This window comes from Heptranchias perlo, chromosome X, assembly GCF_035084215.1.
Source record: "Heptranchias perlo isolate sHepPer1 chromosome X, sHepPer1.hap1, whole genome shotgun sequence".
Taxonomy (NCBI): Eukaryota; Metazoa; Chordata; class Chondrichthyes; order Hexanchiformes; family Hexanchidae; genus Heptranchias; species Heptranchias perlo.
The window spans coordinates 17,819,967-17,834,684 of record NC_090370.1 but is presented as its reverse complement, the minus strand read 5'-3'; the positions used below and the strand labels follow the sequence as shown (position 1 = coordinate 17,834,684).

The 14,718-nt window shown below is 46.3% G+C and overlaps 1 protein-coding gene across 2 annotated transcripts in view; it reads right to left on the bottom strand.

Annotated features, from left to right (window-relative positions):
• LOC137307323 (amphiphysin-like) overlaps nucleotides 1-14,718 on the bottom strand; it is a 187,126-nt gene that overhangs the window by 158,007 nt on the left and 14,401 nt on the right. The gene's annotated exons all lie outside the window — the stretch shown is intronic.

Genomic DNA, 14,718 nt, shown 5'->3' with positions numbered 1-14,718 from the left:
ATACGGGCAGCAGAGTTTCGATGAGCTCAAGTTTACAGAGGGTGGAAGATGGGAGGTTGGCCAGGAGATCATTGGAATAGTTGAGTCTGGAGGTAACAAAGGCACGTATGAGGGTTTCAGCAGCAGATGAGCAGAGGCGGGGGCGGAGATGTGCGATGTATCAGAGGTGGAAGTAGGCGGTCTTGCTGATTGAGCGGATATGTGGTTGGTAGGTCATCTCAGGGTCAAACAGGATACCAAGGTTGTGAACAGTCTGGTTCAGCCTCAGACAGTGGTCAGGGAGGGGGATGGAGTCGGTGGAGAGGGAACGGAGTTTGTGGCGGGGACCAAGGACAATGGCTTCGGTCTTCCTGATATTTAATTGGAGGAAATAAAAGGATTTTGTTCCTCCAATTGGCTTTGACTGGACAGATTCTCTGCCCTACTTTCCCTACAGCAGAGCAATCCACTGGGCTTTGGGAGAAGGAGGACCTCCTGGGTCAGTAGTTAATGTTCCAGCTACTGAACAGGATTGGGTCAAACCCCAGGAGATGAGGTAACAGAAGCTACGTTAGATGCAAGAAAACCTCAGGACTGATTTTAACTACAGGCGGATAACGAGCGGGCAGTGGGCGGGGTTTGTCGACCGCCTGCCTTATGTCGCCACCGGGAGGCCTGCGCCATTTTGAGGCCTGGGTCTCTCTTAAATGCTGCTGGTGAGCTGTGGGCGCTATTTTTTTTTATTCATTCATATGATGTGGGCATCGCTGGTGAGGCCGGCATTTATTGCCCATCCCTAATTACCCTTGAGAAGGTGGTGGTGAGCCGCCTTCTTGAACCGCTGCAGTCCGTGTGGTGAAAGTTCTCCCACAGTGCTGTTAGGAAGGGAGTTCCAGGATTTTGACCCAGTGACGATGAAGGAACGGCGATATATTTCCAAGTCGGGATGGTGTGTGACTTGGAGGGGAACGTGCAGGTGGTGTTGTTCCCATGCGCCTGCTGCTCTTGTCCTTCTAGGTGGTAGAGGTCGCGGGTTTGGGAGGTGCTGTCAAAGAAGCCTTGGCGAGTTGCTGCAGTGCATCCTGTGGATGGTACACACTGCAGCCACAGTGCGCCGGTGGTGAAGGGAGTGAATGTTTAGGGTGGTGGATGGGGTGCCAATCAAGCGGGTTGCTTTGTCCTGGATGGTGTCGAGCTTCTTGAGTGTTGGAGCTGCACTCATCCAGGCAAGTGGAGAGTATTCCATCACACTCCTGACTTGTTCCTTGTAGATGGCGGAAAGGCTTTGGGGAGTCAGGAGGTGAGTCACTCGCTGCAGAATTGCCTCTGACCTGCTCTTGTCGCCAGAGTATTTATATGGCTGGTCCAGTTAAGTTTCTGGTCAATGGTGACCCCCAGGATGTTGATGGTGGGGGATTCGGCGATGGTAATGCCATTGAATGTCAAGGGGAGGTGGTTAGACTCTCTCTTGTTGGAGATGGTCTTTGCCTGGCACTTGTCTGGCGCAAATGTTACTTGCCACTTATCAGCCCAAGCCTGGATGTTGTCCAGGTCTTGCTGCATGCGGGCTCGGACTGCTTCATTATCTGAGGGGTTGCGAATGGAACTGAACACTGTGCAATCATCAGCGAACATCCCCATTTCTGACCTTATGATGGAGGGAAGGTCATTGATGAAGCAGCTGAAGATGGTTGGGCCTAGGACACTGCCCTGAGGAACTCCTGCAGCAATGTCCTGGGGCTGAGATGATTGGCCTCCAACAACCACTGCCACCTTCCTTTGTGCTAGGTATGACTCCAGCGACTGGAGAGTTTCCCCCCTGATTCCCATTGACTTCAATTTTACTAGGGCTCCTTGGTGCCACACTCGGTCAAATACTGCCTTGATGTCAAGGGCAGTCACTCTCACCTCACCTCTGGAATTCAGCTCTTTGGTCCATGTTTGGACCAAGGCTGTAATGAGGTCTGGAGCAGAGTGGTCCTGGCAGAACCCAAATTCCGCTGCGGCTCGCCGGTTGTAGGAGGGCGGGGAATCAGCCGGCTCCTTCTGGCCCCACCAAAATAAAATTAAACGTCACCTGGGCTGTTTTTGAACGTCCTCCGAGGGTCCCTTTAAGAACCACTGGTTCGGCCGCTCAACGCCTGCTTCAAATGGGCAGAGTGTCACATGCTCCGCCCGTTTGCATCTCGAAATTACCACCAGGGTCTTAAACACATCATGTGACCTGATTTGCATATTACAAGTGGCCTCCCGCCTGCAACAGGCGGGGATTCCGGCCGCCCATCTCAGGACCCGACCCAAGATGGCGGCAGCCGGAACGCCAACATAAACTCAGCGATAAATGATCTGATGGCTTTCGAGCCGCTGCAGCCCCATTTACACCAGGTGGAATGAGTTAAAACCAGCCTTCACCAGTTCAACCTTGAGATAAAGAAAGTTTGCCCCTGGGTCCCATTATAAAGCTGAGGTCTCCAACCAGGTTCTCCTTTCTCTGGTTCACCTGGGGACTAGTTGACAGTTCTACTCTACTTTCCACGATCCAGATCATCCCATATGAGGTTCTTATTGCATTTATTTCCTTCCCTGATCGAATCGAGGCATCATTACGTTCAGAGGTTTGTGCCTCTGCCTTTTGTCAGGCCCAAAACCATTTGGGAGGTGGAATGATAGACTCATGGAGCACAGAAGGAGGCCATTCAGCCCATCGTGCCTGTGCCGGCTCTTTGAAAGAGCGAACCAATTAGTCCCACTCCCCCTGCTCTTTCCCCATAGCCCTGCAAATGTTCTCCCCTTCGAGGAAGAGGCAGAACAGCGGGTGGGATCCTGGTTCACGATCTGAGGTTTGCATTTTATTTGCCGCTGCTAAAAATTAATTGAAGCAAAGGCAAAATACGGCGGACGCTGGAAATCTCAAACGTTAACTCTGTTTTGATCTCCGCAGATGCTGCCTGGCTTGCTGAGTATTTCCAGCATTTTCTGCTTCTATTCAAAATTAACTGAAGATTTTAATAACCGATCAATGTCACCATGACAGGATTGACTTTACAGTCGTGTTGTAGGTCACAGCACCAGGACACCAATAGGATGGATGGGTGAGAAAGGGCAGGGTGGTGTAATCTTGATAGTCCAAGACTCCAGAGTCTCCAGGAATGTACGAAACGTACAAGGAGCAGATAACAAGAGATGCCTGATTCACCGATCAATATTCCTTTTGAGAATTCCCTTCGATTTTTCTCCCGGGTGTTCCCAGCAGTGTCTGGGAGGTTAATTTTCAATTCCTGGAGATTCCTGGACAATCTGGACGGTTTGCAACCCTAATCACGAGTCACAGGAGGAAGAAAAAAGGGGTTTCTGTTACAAAAACAGAACTGCCTGCCTCGAAACTGCCTGTCCGGCTCCCATACAGCAAGCTGGAAGGCCCTGTCCATGACTGAGCTTCGGTTTCGTATGACCCTGGACTCTCATTGCTCGGAAAAAATAGGTCAAAAAGAGAACAAGCTTCAGGAATGAGTAAAAGGGGCTTCTCAACAGGGGCAGTGGAGGGAAGTATGTTCTGAGGACTGAGGTCATCAGAAGCAGTTTAGCAAACCTTGCAAGGCACAAAAGACCCAAGCTCATCAACATCATCGGAAAACAAAGCTTTTGTTTGGTCTTGAGGAAAGGACCCACACATGCACAATCTGCAGCGACACACTGCGTTCAGCAGCTCGGTGGCTCTCTCAGATTTGAAAACAACTCCTCCGCAAAACGAACACCACGCACGCTTCTGCAGCTGGTCTTACCTCCCTGATGGAGAAACACTTTCCTTCAGGGATGTAAAAATCTTCCAGGTGTTAGAAATGAGCTGTTTAACATGCCCACTTTATCTTGAACTCTTTCTTCATGTGTGAATCTTCTTCTCATGACAGTGTGGGGGAATGGAACACTTTCCATTTCAGGTACTCAGTTGTAAACGCTCCCAGTTAGATACAGAGTAAAGCTCCCTCTACACTGTCCCATCAAACACTCCCAGGGTCAGGTACAGGGTTAGATACAGAGTAAAACTCCCTCTACACTGTCCCATCAAACACTCCCAGGGCAGGTACAGGGTTAGATACAGAGTAAAGCTCCCTCTGCACTGTCCCATCAAACACTCCCAGGGCAGGTACAGGGTTAGATACAGAGTAAAGCTCCCTCGACACTGTCCCATCAAACACTCCCAGGGCAGGTACAGGGTTAGATACAGAGTAAAGCTCCCTCTACACTGTCCCATCAAACACTCCCAGGGCAGGTACAGGGTTAGATACAGAGTAAAGCTCCCTCTACACTGTCCCATCAAACACTCCCAGGGCAGGTACAGGGTTAGATACAGAGTAAAGCTCCCTCTACACTGTCCCATCAAACACTCCCAGGGTCAGGTACAGGGTTAGATACAGAGTAAAGCTCCCTCTACACTGTCCCATCAAACACTCCCAGGGCAGGTACAGGATTAGATACAGAGTAAAGCTCCCTCTACACTGTCCCATCAAACACTCCCAGGGCAGGTACAGGGTTAGATACAGAGTAAAGCTCCCTCTACACTGTCCCATCAAACACTCCCAGGGCAGGTACAGAGTAAAGCTCCCTCTACACTGTCCCATCCAACACTCCCAGGGTAGATACAGGGTTAGATACAGAGTAAAGCTCCCTCTACATTGTCCCATCAAAAATTCCCAGGGCAGGTACAGGGTTAGATACAGAGTAAAGCTCCCTCTACACTGTCCCATCAAACACTCCCAGGGTCAGGTACAGTGTTAGATACAGAGCAAAGCTCCCTCGACACTGTCCCATCAAACACTCCCAGGGCAGGTACAGGGTTAGATACAGAGTAAAGCTCCCTCTACACTGTCCCATCAAACACTCCCAGGGCAGGTACAGGGTTAGATACAGAGTAAAGCTCCCTCTACACTGTCCCATCAAACACTCCCAGGGCAGGTACAGGGTTAGATACAGAGTAAAGCTCCCTCTACACTGTCCCATCAAACACTCCCAGGGCAGGTACAGCACGGGTTAGATACAGAGTAAAGCTCCCTCTACACTGTCCCATCAAACACTCCCAGGGCAGGTACAGCACGGGTTAGATACAGAGTAAAGCTCCCTCTACACTGTCCCATCAAACACTCCCAGGGCAGGTACAGGGTTAGATACAGAGTAAAGCTCCCTCTACACTGTCCCATCAAACACTCCCAGGGCAGGTACAGAGTAAAGCTCCCTCTACACTGTCCCATCCAACACTCCCAGGGTAGATACAGGGTTAGATACAGAGTAAAGCTCCCTCTACATTGTCCCATCAAAAATTCCCAGGGCAGGTACAGGGTTAGATACAGAGTAAAGCTCCCTCTACACTGTCCCATCAAACACTCCCAGGGTCAGGTACAGTGTTAGATACAGAGCAAAGCTCCCTCGACACTGTCCCATCAAACACTCCCAGGGCAGGTACAGGGTTAGATACAGAGTAAAGCTCCCTCTACACTGTCCCATCAAACACTCCCAGGGCAGGTACAGGGTTAGATACAGAGTAAAGCTCCCTCTACACTGTCCCATCAAACACTCCCAGGGCAGGTACAGGGTTAGATACAGAGTAAAGCTCCCTCTACACTGTCCCATCAAACACTCCCAGGGCAGGTACAGCACGGGTTAGATACAGAGTAAAGCTCCCTCTACACTGTCCCATCAAACACTCCCAGGGCAGGTACAGCACGGGTTAGATACAGAGTAAAGCTCCCTCTACACTGTCCCATCAAACACTCCCAGGGCAGGTACAGGGTTAGATACAGAGTAAAGCTCCCTCTACACTGTCCCATCAAACACTCCCAGGGCAGGTACAGCACGGGTTAGATACAGAGTAAAGCTCCCTCTACACTGTCCCATCAAACACTCCCAGGGCAGGTACAGGGTTAGATACAGAGTAAAGCTCCCTCTACACTGTCCAAGGGCAAAGTCTGTGATGAAACACTTCTCTCTCCCTCATTGGATCAAAGTCAGTGATGGATCACATCTCTCTCTCTCATTGGATCAAAGTCAGTGATGGATCACATCTCTCTTCCTCACTGATCAAAGTCAGTGATGGATCACATGTCTCTCTCACTGGATCAATGTCAGTGATCGAACACATCTCTCTCACTGGATGAAAGTCAGTGATGGATCACAACTCCCCCTCACTGGATCAAAGTCAGTGATGGATCACAACTCCCCCTCACTGGATCAAAGTCAGTGATGGATCACAACTCCCCCTCACTGGATCAAAGTCAGTGATGGATCACATCTCTCTCTCATTGGATCAAAGTCAGTGATGGATCACATCTCTCTCTCACTGGATCAAAGTCAGTGATCGAACACATCTCTCTCACTGGATGAAAGTCAGTGATGAATCACAACTCCCCCTCACTGGATCAAAGTCAGTGATGGATCACAACTCCCCCTCACTGGATCAAAGTCAGTGATGGAACACATCTCTCCCTCACTGGATCAAAGTCAGTGATGGATCACATCTCTCTCTCACTGGATCAAAGTCAGTGATGGATCACATCTCTCTCTCACTGGATCAAAGTCAGTGATGGATAACATCTCTCTCTCTCATTGGATCAAAGTCAGTGATAGATCACATCTCTCTCTCATTGGAACAAAGTCAGTGATGGATCACATCTCTCTCTCTCTCATTGGATCAAAGTCAGTGATGGATCACATCTCTCTCTCTCTCTCATTGGATCAAAGTCAGTGATGGATCACATCTCTCTCTCTCTCATTGGATCAAAATCAGTGATGATCCAAAGTGGATGACCTCACATTTGTCGACATTGAATTCCATTTGCCACAATTTTGCCCATTCACCTAATCTATCAATATCCCTTTGTAATTTTATGTTTTCATCTACACTGCTTACAATGCCACCAATCTTTCTGTCATCGGCAAACATAGATATGAGACTTTCTATGCCTTCATCTAAGTCGTTAATAAATATTGTGAATAATTGAGGCCCCAAGACAGATCCCTGTGGGACTCCACTAGTCACATCCTGCCAATGTGAGTACCTACCCATTATCCCTACTCTCTGTCGCCTTTCGCTCAGCCAATTTCCTAACCAAGTCCGTACTTTTCCCTCGATTCCATGGGCTTCGAACTTAGCTAACAGTCTTTTATGTGGGACCTTATCAAATGCCTTCTGGAAGTCCATATAAATAACATCCATTGACATTCCCCTGACCACTACTTTAGTCACCTCTTCAAAAAATTCAATCAGGTTTGTCAGGCACGACCTACCTTTCACAAATCCATGCTGGCTCTCTCTGATTAACTGAAAATTCTCAAGGTGTTCAGTCACCCTATCCTTAATTATAGACTCCAGCAATTTCCCCACAACAGATGTTAGGCTAACTGGTCTATAATTCCCTGGTTTCCTTCTCTCCCCTTTCTTAAAAAGCGGAGTGACATGTGCAATTTTCCAATCTGGAGGGACAGTTCCTGAATCGAGAGAACTTTGAAAGATTATAGTTAGGGCATCTGCAATCTGCTCACCTACTTCCTTTAAAACCCTGGGATGGAAACCATCTAGTCCTGGGGATTTGTCACTCTTTAGTGCGATTATTTTCTTCATTACTGTTGCTTTACTTATGTTAATTTTAATCGAGTCCCTGTCCCCGATTCAATATTAGTTTTCTTGGGATTTCCGGCATGCTATCCTCTTTTTCTACTGTAAATACTGATGCAAAGTAATTATTCAACATGTCCGCCATTTCCCCATTGTCAATGACAATATCCCCACTTTCAGTTTTTAAGGGGCCAACACTGCTCCTGACCACCCTCTTTTTCCGAATATAACTATAAAAGTTCTTTGTATTGGTTTTGATATCCCTTGCGAGTTTCTTTTCATACTCTCTTTTTGTAGCTCTTACTATCTGTTTTGTGACCCTTTGTTGATCTTTGTATCTTTCCCATTTGCCAGGATCTGTGCTATTTTTTGCCTTTTTGTATGCCCTTTCCTTACGTCTTATACTGTCCCTCACCTCTTTAGTTGTCCATGGCTGTTTTTTTTGACAAGTAGAGTTCTTGCCCCTCAGGGGTATAAACCGGTTCTGTATCACATTAAATGTTTCTTTAAACATTTCTCACTGATCATCAGTCGTTTTACCCATTAACAGATTTGCCCAGTTTACTGTGGACAGTCTCTGTCTCATCCCATTGAAGTCGGCCTTGCCCAAGTCTAGAATCTTAGCAGCTGATTCACTTTTTTCCCTTTCAAACACTACATTGAACTCGATCATGTTATGATCGCTATTGGGTCGATGTTCTCGCACAGTTAAGCCGTTAACTAAATCTGGTTCATTACTCATTACTAAATCTAGTATGGCTTGCCCCCTTGTTGCCTCTAGGACATACTGCTGTAGAAAACTATCCCGGACACACTCAAGAAATTCACTACATTTCTGACAGTTGCCAGTCTGCTTTTCCCAATCTATGTGAAGGTTAAAGTCCCCCATTAAGACCACTATGCCTTTGTTACACGCTTGTCTAATCTCTGCATTTATACAATCTAGCACTTCAGAGCTGCTGCCAGGGGTCCTATACACAACTCCCACTATAGTCTTAGATCCTCTCCTATTTCTCAATTCAACCCATAAGGTCTCTGTTGGCTGCTTACCTCTCGTTATATCCCCCTTTATCATTGAAGTGATTTAATCTCTAATCACTAAGGCTACTCCTCCCCCTCTTCCATTTTCCCTATCTCTCCTGTGGACCTTATAACCCGGTATATTTAGTTCCCAATCCTGACCATCCTGCAGCCATGTCTCAGTAATAGCTATCATGTCATACCCTCCAATTTGAATTTGAACCTGTAGTTCATTTAATTGATTCCTTATACTCCGTGCATTTGTACATCGAACTCTTAGTTGGGCCACACACCCTAGTCTGACCTTCAGCTTTGATGCTGGGATAATCGCCTTATGCCTTCTAGTTTTCACTTTATCTGTCGTGTCTAAAGTACACTTTCTTTCTGCTGCTCTATGCTTTTTCTTTCCACTTGTTCTTGAACAACTGTTTGTGCTATTTGTATTGTAGATTTCCCCTGGGTCTTCCCCTCTCATGCTGCTCTCAACTTTACTCCCTTCTGACTCCCCACTCAGGTTCCCATCCCCCTGCCACTCTAGTTTAAACCTTCCCCAACAGCACTAGCAAACACCCCCGCGAGGACATTGGTCCCGGTCATGTTCGGGTGTAACCCGTCACACTTGTACAGGTCCCACCTTCCCCAGAACCGGTCCCAATGTCCCAGGAATCTAAATCCCTCCCTCCTACACCATCCCTGCAGCCACGCATTCATCCTGTCTATTCTCCTGTTCCTGTAATCACGAGCACGTGGCACTGGTAGTAATCCTGAGATCACTACCTTTGAGGTCCTGCTTTTCAATTTATCTCCTAACTCCTTGAATTCACCTTGCAGGACCTCATCCCTTTTTTTACCTATGTCGTTGGTACCGATGTGGACTACGACTACTTGCTGTTCACCCTCCCCCTCCAGAATGCCCTGCAGCCGCTCCACAACATCCTTGACCCTAGCACCAGGGAGGCAACATACCATCCTGGAGTCACGTTTACGGCTGCAGAAACACCTATCTGTTCCCCTTACAATTGAATCCCCTATCACTATCGCCCTGCCACTCTTCTTCCTCCCCTCCTGTGCAGCAGAGCCACCCGTGGTGCCACAAACTTGGCTCTTGCTGCTTTCCCCTGAAAAGCTATCTCTCCCAACAGTATCCAAAGCGGAATATCTGGATCAAAGTCAGTGATGGATCACATCTCTCCCTCATTGGATCAAAGTCAGTGATGGATCACATCTCTCTCACTCTTATTGGATCAAAGTCAGTGATGGATCACATCTCTCTGTCTCATTGGATCAAAGTCAGTGATGGAGCACATTTCTCTCCCTTATTGGATCAAAGTCAGTGATGGATCACATCTCACTCTCGTTGGATCAAAGTCAGTGATGGATCACATCTCTCTCTCTCTCTCATTGGATCAAAGTCAGTGATGGATCACATCTCTCTCCCTCATTGGATCAAAGTCAGTGATGGATCACATCTCTCTCTCTCATTGGATCAAAGTCATTGATGGATCACATCTCTCTCCCTCATTGGATCAAAGTCAGTGATGGAGGACATCTCTCTCTCATTGGATCAAAGTCAGTGATGGATCACATCTCTCTCTCTCTCTCTCTCTCTCATTGGATCAAAGTCAGTGATGGATCACATCTCTCTGTGTCATTGGATCAAAGTCAGTGATGGATCACATCTCTCTCTCTCATTGGATCAAAGTCAGTGATGGATCACATCTCACTCTCGTTGGATCAAAGTCAGTGATGGATCACATCTCTCTCTCTCTCTCATTGGATCAAAGTCAGTGATGGATCACATCTCTCTCCCTCATTGGATCAAAGTCAGTGATGGATCACATCTCTCTCTCTCATTGGATCAAAGTCATTGATGGATCACATCTCTCTCCCTCATTGGATCAAAGTCAGTGATGGAGCACATCTCTCTCTCATTGGATCAAAGTCAGTGATGGATCACATCTCTCTCTCTCTCTCTCTCTCTCTCTCATTGGATCAAAGTCAGTGATGGATCACATCTCTCTGTGTCATTGGATCAAAGTCAGTGATGGATCACATCTCTCTCTCTCATTGGATCAAAGTCAGTGATGGATCACATGTCACTCTCGTTGGATCAAAGTCAGTGATGGATCACATCTCTCTCTCTCATTGGATCAAAGTCAGTGATGGATCACATCTCTCTCCCTCATTGGATCAAAGTCAGTGATGGATCACATCTCTCTCCCTCATTGGATCAAAGTCAGTGATCGATCACATCTCTCTCTCTCATTGGATCAAAGTCAGTGATGGATCACATCTCTCTCTCTCTCTCTCTCTCATTGGATCAAAGTCAGTGATGGATCACATCTCTCTCTCTCATTGGATCAAAGTCAGTGATGGATCTCACCTCTCTCTCATTGGATCAAAGTCAGTGATGGATCACATCTCTCTCTCATTGGATCAAAGTCAGTGATGGATCACATCTCTCTCTCACTGGATCAAAGTCAGTGATGGATCACATCTCTCTCCCATTGGATCAAAGTCAGTGATGGATCACATCTCTCTGTTTCATTGGATCAAAGTCAGTGATGGATCACATCTCTCTCACTCTTATTGGATCAAAGTCAGTAATGGATCACATCTCTCTCCATCATTGGATCAAAGTCAGTGATGGAGCACATCTCTCTCTCTCTCTCTCATTGGATCAAAGTCAGTGATGGAGCACATCTCTCTCTCTCATTGGATCAAAGTCAGTGATGGATCACATCTCTCTGTGTCATTGGATCAAAGTCAGTGATGGAGCACATCTCTCTCCCTCATTGGATCAAAGTCAGTGATGGATCACATCTCACTCTCGTTGGATCAAAGTCAGTGATGGATCACATCTCTCTCTCTCTCTCATTGGATCAAAGTCAGTGATGGATCACATCTCTCTCCCTCATTGGATCAAAGTCAGTGATGGATCACATCTCTCTCTCTCATTGGATCAAAGTCATTGATGGATCACATCTCTCTCCCTCATTGGATCAAAGTCAGTGATGGAGCACATCTCTCTCTCATTGGATCAAAGTCAGTGATGGATCACATCTCTCTCTCTCTCTCTCTCTCTCTCATTGGATCAAAGTCAGTGATGGATCACATCTCTCTGTGTCATTGGATCAAAGTCAGTGATGGATCACATCTCTCTCTCTCATTGGATCAAAGTCAGTGATGGATCACATCTCACTCTCGTTGGATCAAAGTCAGTGATGGATCACATCTCTCTCTCTCATTGGATCAAAGTCAGTGATGGATCACATCTCTCTCCCTCATTGGATCAAAGTCAGTGATGGATCACATCTCTCTCCCTCATTGGATCAAAGTCAGTGATGGATCACATCTCTCTCTCTCATTGGATCAAAGTCAGTGATGGATCACATCTCTCTCTCTCATTGGATCAAAGTCAGTGATGGATCTCACCTCTCTCTCATTGGATCAAAGTCAGTGATGGATCACATCTCTCTGTCATTGGATCAAAGTCAGTGATGGATCACATATCTCTCTCACTGGATCAAAGTCAGTGATGGATCAAATCTCTCTCCCATTGGATCAAAGTCAGTGATGGATCACATCTCTCCCTCATTGGATCAAAGTCAGTGATGGATCACATCTCTCTCACTCTTATTGGATCAAAGTCAGTGATGGATCACATCTCTCTCCATCATTGGATCAAAGTCAGTGATGGAGCACATCTCTCTCTCTCATTGGATCAAAGTCAGTGATGGATCACATCTCTCTCCCTCATTGGATCAAAGTCAGTGATGGATCACATCTCTCTCTCTCATTGGATCAAAGTCAGTGATGGATCACATCTCTCTCTCTCATTGGATCAAAGTCAGTGATGGATCACATCTCTCTCTCTCATTGGATCAAAGTCAGTGATGGATCACATCTCACTCTCGTTGGATCAAAGTCAGTGATGGATCACATCTCTCTCCCTCATTGGATCAAAGTCAGTGATGGATCACATCTCTCTCTCTCATTGGATCAAAGTCAGTGATGGATCTCACCTCTCTCTCATTGGATCAAAGTCAGTGATGGATCACATCTCTCTCTCATTGGATCAAATTCAGTGATGGATCACATATCTCTCTCACTGGATCAAAGTCAGTGATGGATCACATCTCTCTCCCATTGGATCAAAGTCAGTGATGGATCACATCTCTCTCTCATTGGATGAAATTCAGTGATAGATCACATCTCTCCCTCACTGGATCAAAGTCAGTGATGGATCACATCTCTCTCTCTCATTGGATCAAAGTCAGTGATGGAACACATCTCTTTCTCTCATTGGATCAAAATCAGTGATGAATCACATCTCTCTCTCTCTCATTGGATCAAAGTCAGTGATGGATCACATCTCTCTCTCTCTCAATGGATCAAAGTTAGTGATGGATCACATCTCTCTCTCTCTCAATGGATCAAAGTTAGTGATGGATCACATCTGTCTCCCTCACTGGATCAAAGTCAGTGATGGATCACATCTCTCCCTCATTGGATCAAAGTCAGTGATGGATCACATCTCTCTCTCATTGGATGAAAGTCAGTGATAGATCACATCTCTCCCTCACTGGATCAAAGTCAGTGATGGATCACATCTCTCTCTCTCTCATTGGATCAAAGTCAGTGATGGAACACATCTCTTTCTCTCATTGGATCAAAATCAGTGATGAATCTCATCTCTCTCTCTCTCATTGGATCAAAGTCAGTGATGGATCACATCTCTCTCATTGGATCAAAGTCAGTGATGGATCACATCTCTCTCTCTCTCATTGGATCAAAGTCAGTGATGGATCACATCTCTCTCTCTCTCAATGGATCAAAGTTAGTGATGGATCACATCTCTCTCTCATTGGATCAAATTCAGTGATGGATCACATATCTCTCTCACTGGATCAAAGTCAGTGATGGATCACATCTCTCTCCCATTGGATCAAAGTCAGTGATGGATCACATCTCTCTCTCATTGGATGAAATTCAGTGATAGATCACATCTCTCCCTCACTGGATCAAAGTCAGTGATGGATCACATCTCTCTCTCTCATTGGATCAAAGTCAGTGATGGAACACATCTCTTTCTCTCATTGGATCAAAATCAGTGATGAATCACATCTCTCTCTCTCTCTCATTGGATCAAAGTCAGTGATGGATCACATCTCTCTCTCTCAATGGATCAAAGTTAGTGATGGATCACATCTCTCTCTCTCTCAATGGATCAAAGTTAGTGATGGATCACATCTGTCTCCCTCACTGGATCAAAGTCAGTGATGGATCACATCTCTCCCTCATTGGATCAAAGTCAGTGATGGATCACATCTCTCTCTCATTGGATGAAAGTCACTGATAGATCACATCTCTCCCTCACTGGATCAAAGTCAGTGATGGATCACATCTCTCTCTCTCTCTCATTGGATCAAAGTCAGTGATGGAACACATCTCTTTCTCTCATTGGATCAAAATCAGTGAAGAATCTCATCTCTCTCTCTCTCATTGGATCAAAGTCAGTGATGGATCACATCTCTCTCATTGGATCAAAGTCAGTGATGGATCACATCTCTCTCTCTCTCATTGGATCAAAGTCAGTGATGGATCACATCTCTCTCTCTCTCTCTCAATGGATCAAAGTTAGTGATGGATCACATCTCTCTCCCTCACTGGATCAAAGTCAGTGACGGATCACATCTCTCCCTCATTGGATCAAAGTCAGTGATGGATCACATCTCTCTCTCATTGGATGAAAGTCAGTGATAGATCACATCTCTCCCTCACTGGATCAAAGTCAGTGATGGATCACATCTCTCTGTGTCATTGGATCAAAGTCAGTGATGTATCACATCTCTCCCTCACTGGATCAAAGTCAGTGTTGCATCACATCTCTCTCTCATTGGATCAAAGTCAGTGTTGGATCACATCTCTCTCTCATTGGATCAAAGTCAGTGATGGATCACCTCTCTCCCTCACTGGATCAAAGTCAGTGTTGCATCACATCTCTCTCTCATTGGATCAAAGTCAGTGTTGGATCACATCTCTCTCTCTCATTCGATCAAAGTCAGTGTTGGATCACATCTCACTCTCTCTCATTGGATCAAAGTCAGTGA